This window comes from Palaemon carinicauda, chromosome 37 (genome assembly GCF_036898095.1).
Source record: "Palaemon carinicauda isolate YSFRI2023 chromosome 37, ASM3689809v2, whole genome shotgun sequence".
Lineage (NCBI taxonomy): Eukaryota > Metazoa > Arthropoda > Malacostraca > Decapoda > Palaemonidae > Palaemon > Palaemon carinicauda.
This window is the reverse complement of record NC_090761.1, coordinates 67,190,493-67,197,992: the sequence shown is the minus strand read 5'-3', so window position 1 is coordinate 67,197,992 and position 7,500 is coordinate 67,190,493. Positions and strand designations below refer to the sequence as shown.

Below are 7,500 nucleotides of genomic sequence, written 5' to 3'. Positions count from 1 at the left end.
CGCATCTCTCTGGCGGTATAGAATCCGCGTGTACAATTCGATCGAAAACAGAGACTTGGCTCTTTCCGGGGTGATACTAGCGAACGAAAACATCTCCGAGGCGCTCTTCCGAAGCTCAGACGAGAGGAGAAACATCAAGAAAGGCCCTATGATGCCCTGGGTGACATGCGTCGAGATTCGGATGATCACCACAGATACGTCGACTCGAACGAGGTTGGTCTGCATGGCCGAGACCAAAGCTGGGTGCACGCAGAAGACGGCCATGATGAGAGATTGGATCAAGCCAGCTCGAGCTGTGACTAGGTTAAAGTTACGTCGGCGTTTCTTGTTTCCCTGAGGAATGAAAGATGGCAGGGAATTAGGAGGTTTCCCTGAGGTATAAAAGATGGCAGATAATTAGGTGACGAGATAAGGGGAAGGATGATATGGAAAGAAGAGGTTTGGTGGAAGAGGATGTCTTTTGTTAAAGGCATAGGAGAGGGCGCATCAGGCAACCGACCCCTTAATGAAGGTATAACAGTATGAAAGGTAGAAGTAAAGAACATGGTGTTATATTGCATAATTTAAGTTATAACTCATGATAAAAAAACTTCAAGGTTCCTACAGTTTTAAAAGAGGTATTTTGAAAAACACTGTCAAACAATTCATTATGTGCTTAATCAATATTGAGATTGCCACAGACGTGATCTCTATAGTACACAATAATAGCCAGATTTTTATATTTTTTGATATCTCATATATAATGAAATAAATTTTTATGTTGATCTGGTGATGATGCATCAGCTCCATACTAATATGGCCACGATTTTGGTCGTAATTTGACAAAAAAAAAATAAATAAAACTAAGAATTGTATACTGTATACACATTTTTGCCCTAAAGCTTTAAAAAGCAAATACCAGATATGATTTTTTTATTTATAAAGCAAACACCAGATATGAAAAGAATGATAGAAAACCATAACAGACTTTAGAGAAAATGATCCCCGTTTAAAATAGGAAACTGAAGACTCTTATTCTGCGAGTGTTTTGACAGTGATGATCAAACAGTACGCGTACAATACGCATTGTGAAATGTTAAATGCTCCTGAATGAACATCATAGATTCGAACGACCGTGGAGATCCTGTAGAGAGTAGGGTTCCCCTGCTGTACAGAACCAGCTATTATTATTATTATTATTATTATTATTATTATTAGTTGCTAAGCTACAACCCTAGTTGGAAAAGCAGGATGCTATAAGCCCAGGGGCTCCAGCAGGGAAAATAGCCCAGTGAGGAAAGGACACAACGAAAGATAAAATATTTCAGGAACAGTAACATTAAAATAAAAATGTCCTATATAAACAAAGAATTTAACAAAACAAGAGGAAGAGAAATAAGATAGAATAGTGTGCTCAAGTGTACCCTCAAGCAAGAGAACTCTACCAAGACAGTGGAAGACCATGGTACAGAGGCTTTGGCACAACCCAAGACTAGAGAACAATTGTTTGATTTTGGAGTGTCCTTCTAGAAGAGCTGCCTACCATAGCTAAAGAGCCTTAAAGTAAGTAAAAGTAAAATTAGGATTTGGCTAAGACCTACCTTGACATCTAGGATGTTTTTCGGCCTCTCGTTTGACGACACATACACAATGTAGGCATAAAGCAGCATAGTCCCAGCCTCACTTGCGACCGGTATGACAATCAGGCAGAGCTTTGGAATGGAAGGGAAGGGAGCTCGTCACTTTTGCGTTACTAAAATCATTGCGATAAAGTTCCAGGAGCTACTGTCAGCAATGTAGTTGCTATATATCAAATACCTTGCTCTGAAATAGAAGCAACTGTATCTATTATTGTAATAATCAAGACTCAATCTGCGTAGTCCTGGTTTGCACGACATTCACGGGCTGTTAGAAATAAATGTTCTGTGGGGAGAAAATTTGCTTATTTTCAAATCAGTTGAGCAAAATGCATGAGTGGATACCGTCATTGGTATTTTATAACCGAGAGAGAGAGAGAGAGAGAGAGAGAGAGAGAGAGAGAGAGAGAGAGAGAGAGAGAAGGAATACTGTCACTGGTATATTAAAGTTATGAGAGAGAGGATAGTCAAGTTTATATAATTATGAGAGAGAGAGAGAGAGAGAGAGAGAGAGAGAGAGAGAGAGAGAATACTGTCATTGGTATATTAGAGTTATGAGAGAGGATAGTCAAGTTTATATAGTTATGAGAGGGAGATAGAGAAGGAATACTGTCATTGGTATATTAAAGTTATGAGAGAGGATAGTCAAGTTTATATAGTTATGAGAGAGAGAGAGAGAGAGAGAGAGAGAGAGAGAGAGAGAGAGAAGAAATACTGTCATTGGTATATTAAAGTTATGAGAGAGGATAGTTTATATAGTTATGAGAGAGAGAGAGAGAGAGAGAGAGAGAGAGAGAGAGAGAGAGAGAGAGAGAGAGAGAGAGATACTGTCATTGGTGTATTAAAGTTATGAGAGAGAGGATAGTCAAGTTTATATAGTTATGAGAGAGAGAGAGAGAGAGAGAGAGAGGATACTGCCATAGGTTTATTATAATTATGAGAGAGAGAGGGGTATACTCAATATGACCTTGAAGAAAGTAGGCGCCTTAACCGGTGGTTCCTTCCCGTAAGCGCAGTTGAGGATGAAAGGATGCTTAGCGTAGGCCTTGTAAAGTGCGCAGATGGATGTAAGGATGGCGCACAAGACCGGAGGCACTATTGCTATTATCTTCTGCGCATTGTCGCTCACTCCCAGTAGGATCGTAGACCACGATGTGCAGACGACTCGGTACAGAGCTGAAGAAAAGATGGAATGAGGTAACACTTTTCTATGTAATTGCCCCTCTTGTTTTGTTGATGTTTTTTTTAATAGTTTATATAGGAAATATTTATTTTAATGTTACTGTTCTTAAAATATTTTGTTTTTCCTTGTTTTCTTTCCTCAATGGGCTATTTTCCCTTTTAGGTCCTCTTGACTTATAGCATCCTGATTTTCCAACTAGGGTTGTAGCTTAGCAAATGATAATAATAAATAGTGATAATAATAATAATGATAATAATAATAATAATACGAGAAATGTTGAGAATATTGGAAGCTTCCAATCACCTACTGTTGTGATAAAGATGTGTCATTGGAATCATAAAATGAGAAAATATTTGACCATATCCACACCCTAAAGAGAAAGGATTAAGGCTTAAGGTTGTGGTAAACTAAAAGAGGGGAACTCAATGCCTCGATCCTGGAGGTAGGGTATATAATTAGATGGTTTCTGGGATGTTTTGGAGGCAAACTTAGGGCAGTTTTGGGTAGCAATTTCCTTGGATGAACCTACTGTACATTAGCGAGAGAGAGAGAGAGAGAGAGAGAGAGAGAGAGAGAGAGAGAGAGAGAGAGTAAAAAAATCAAGAAATATTAGTCGAACTTTACTTTGAGCAATTTTGTCGTATTCATCAGAGTGAAACGTGTTTAGGAGTTTTAAATTGGATGTAATTTATAAGACAATTAGATGGTTTCTGGGATGTTTTGGAGGCAAACTTCCTTGGATAAACCTACTGTACATAGAGAGAGAGAGAGAGAGAGAGAGAGAGAGAGAGAGAGAGAGAGAGAGAGAGAGAGAGAGAGAGAGAGTTAAAAAATCAAGAAAAATTAGTCGAACTTTGTTTTGAGCAATTTTGTCGTTTTCATCAGAGTGAAACTTGTTTAGGAGTTTTAAATTTTATCTAATTTATAAGACAATTAAGTTTACACTAAATGAGTAATTATACACACACACACATATATATATATATATATATATATATATATATATATATATATATATATATATATACGAGCACGCACGTATGTTAAAATATGGAAGGGATTGTCGTTATCATGTTAATTGTCAAATTTATTCCGGCAAGGGAAATGGACCAAAAATTTGTCTTATTTTGTATTACTATAGAAAAAAAAGAACAAGTAAAAAAGAAAATAAGCAGTACGAGAAAGCACAACTTTAAACACACTGATGCAAGTAAAGAAAGATTTATAAGACGACCCACCTACTGCAACAGACGCGTAGAAGTAATGGCACATGGAGAACAGGTATACCAAGAAGGACGTCCTGCACATGGACAGCCTGACGGCGTTGCTGAAGTAGGTGCAGTCGAAACACATGAGTATGGTGTCAAGACAGGTGGACACTCCTAGAGACACAGCCGCTACGAAGGCCTTGGAAATAGGGAGGGAAATGATTCACTGTTGAGCATGGTGACCGAACTCTTTTTATAGACCGATTTCTCTTTTTACAGACCAAACTCTCTTTTTATAGACTTAACTCTCTTTTTATAGAACAAACTCTCTTTTTATAGAACAAACTCTTTTTATAGAACAAACTTTTTATAGACCGAACACTTTTTATAGACCGAACACTTTTTATAGACCGAACTCTTTTTATAGGCCGAATTCTCTTTTTGTAGACCGAACTCTCTTTTTATAGACCGAAATCTCTATTTATAGACCACTCTCTCTTTATATAGACCGAACTCTCATGTTATAGTTTATAATTTAAATGATGATGATATTGATAAATTAGGTTAAAATTATACTGTCTTGGTTTAAAGTTCTTTTGCTTGAGGGTACACTCGGGCACGCTCTTTCTAGTTTCTCTGCCTCGTGTTTTTATAAAGTTTTTATAGTTTATATATATGATAGATCTAATTCAATGTTGTTAATTATCTTAATTTTTTTTATTTTGATTGTTATTACTTCTCTTGCAGTTTAATTATTTCCTTGTGTTCTTTTCCACACTGGGCTATTTTTTCCTGTTGGACCCTTGGGCTTAAAGCATCATGCTTTTCCAATTAGGGTTGTAGTTTAGATAATAATAATAATAATAATAATAATAATAATAATAATAATAATAATAAATTGGGAATACGAGAGACTCGAATACACAAAATATACTTTGAAGTATTTAGAAGTTAAAGGATGAATGTAACAGCAACATATTTGTCTAACTGTTGGGTTTATCCCCATTTGCATTTGGGAGTTGAATGGCCTCCCAGTTCCCAGAGCCGAAATACAATCAAAACTCCTTAGATGAATGCAAAATTGTTTTACGTCAAACATTGTTGAAAAAGAATCTTGAAATGTACCCCCAGAATCCTAGATGATCAGAGTTTTGTGCAATGTCTATATATTGCACAGAAATTTTGATCGGCTAACATCTTTACTAATGGTATATATATATATATATATATATATATATATATATATACTGTATATATGTATATTATATATATATATATATATATATATATATTTATATATATATATATATATATATATATATATAAGTATATATATATATATATATATATACAGTATATATATCTGTATATATATATATATATATATATATATATATATATAAATATATATATATTAATAGCTAATCTACAACCTTAGTTGATAAAGCAGGATGCTGTAAGGCCAAGGGCTCCAACAGTGAAAAAATAACCCTATGAGGAAAGAAATTAAGGAAATAAACTACATGAGGAGTAATAAACAATTAAAATATAAATATATACAGATATTTTCAACAAATGCTAAACATCATCAACCCTACTTACCTGCCATACGAGTGCTGAATTAACTATAGTCTTCATCTTCTGCGCTCTGCGGGTGAGCACGATGGCCATGCAGCTCACGAATATCCCAGCTAGGCCAACGGTTCCGATGATCCCACCCGCCCACTTCCACCACCTTGGGGACAATTCGCATTCCATGACCACGCTCTCGCTTAGAAGCCTCAAGGCCTCTCCTGATGTGGCGTTGCTGGGTTTAGTCGGTGCCATTTCGAATCCCTTATCTGTTGCGTCGTTCATCTTGGAGTCAGAATAGGCCTTTGCTTGACTGTTCCTCGTCATGTTTAGTGGATATTTCATTTTCAACATGACGATATTAAAGAAGTAATTATAAAATCATTATAAGAATATTATTATTATTATTATTATTATTATTATTATTATTATTATTATTATTATTATTACTAGCCAAGCTATAACCCCAGTTGTAAAAGCTAGATGCCATAAGCCCAAGGGCTCCAGGAGAAAAATAGCCCAGTGAGGGAAGGAAATAAGGACATTAATAAACGATATGAAAAGTAATGAACAACTAAAATATTTAAAAAACAGTCACAACATTTAGACGTATTTTGTATATACACTATAAAAAGACTTATGTCAGTCTATTCAACATAGAATATTTGCTGCAAGTTTGAACTTCTGAAGTTCTGCAATGTCTATTTGCACTTTTATATAGGTTTAGGGATATTATTTTTTAAGGACATTATTGTTTTAAATCCTTGCTTTGTTAAAGTTATTATAGTTTATATAGGAAATATTTATTTCAATGTTACTGTTCTTAAAATATTTTATTTTTCCCTGTTTCCTTTCCTCACTGCGCTATTTTCCCTGTTAGAGCCCCTGGGCTTATAGCATCCTGCTTTTCCATCAACGATTGTAGCTTAATAATAATAATAATAATAGTAATAATAATAATAATAATAATAATAATAATAATAATTACCACAAAATATAAATTTCCTATCACGCTTAGGGAAGAATAAATAAGATATATATATATATATATATATATATATATATATATATATATATATATATATATATATATACATATATATATATATATATATATATATATATATATATATATATATATATATATATATATATATATTTGTTTTTAAACTGATGCAATACTATTTATTTTTGTTTTCTGTTAGAAAAAAAAGTAACGTAGCGGCTGATTTTGTTATCGTTATTATATACAGTATGTACATCATTGAATCTATATCGATACTTTTGTATTTCTCAACAAGACCGGAAGAGAGAGAGAGAGAGAGAGAGAGAGAGAGAGAGAGAGAGAGAGAGAGAGAGAGAGAGAGAGAGATTTATCAAGTATTAGAAAAAGTTGATAAAGAATAATAGAGATTATTCTTTATCAACTTTTTCTAATACTTGATAAATCTCTCTCTCTCTCTCTCTCTCTCTCTCTCTCTCTCTCTCTATCTCTCTCTCTCTCTCTCTCTCTCTCTCTCTCTCTCTCTCTCTCTCTCTCTCTCTCTCATACAAATATATCATTGTATATTCAATGGAGATTTACATAATCCAATCTACCTCTTATATTATGTCAGTATCACAATAATTCTCTTTCACTTTCTAAGAATAATTTTGGAAATTTTAATAAAAAAAAAAAAGTTCTGGTAAATATTAATTTTTGAGTTAGTGACTTTATTTTTATGCTTTTATTTTCAATGTGGAGGAATTTAACAGACTAAGCTTCGATCGATTCAAACACCTAATTCCCTTCACATAAATCTTTTACACTTATAAGATTCGCCTTTCGTATACGCATATAGTAGCTTCAACAAATAGGTAATTACACACCGTATTGATTAAAAAGGTTAATTACAATGTAAGACTGTAATTAGGTAAATGT

The 7,500-nt window shown here is 34.1% G+C and overlaps 1 protein-coding gene and 1 long non-coding RNA gene across 2 annotated transcripts in view; one reads left to right on the top strand and one right to left on the bottom strand.

Moving 5' to 3' along the window:
* The window catches only part of LOC137629753 (uncharacterized), a 71,778-nt gene that overhangs the window by 9,928 nt on the left and 54,350 nt on the right, over positions 1-7,500 (top strand). The window lies entirely within an intron of this gene.
* On the bottom strand, positions 2,587-5,737 carry LOC137629166 (uncharacterized). The gene is made up of 3 exons (XR_011041465.1): positions 5,610-5,737; positions 4,038-4,206; positions 2,587-2,792 (listed from the first exon to the last, which is right to left on the bottom strand). It is a non-coding gene; the product is annotated as an uncharacterized lncRNA (long non-coding RNA).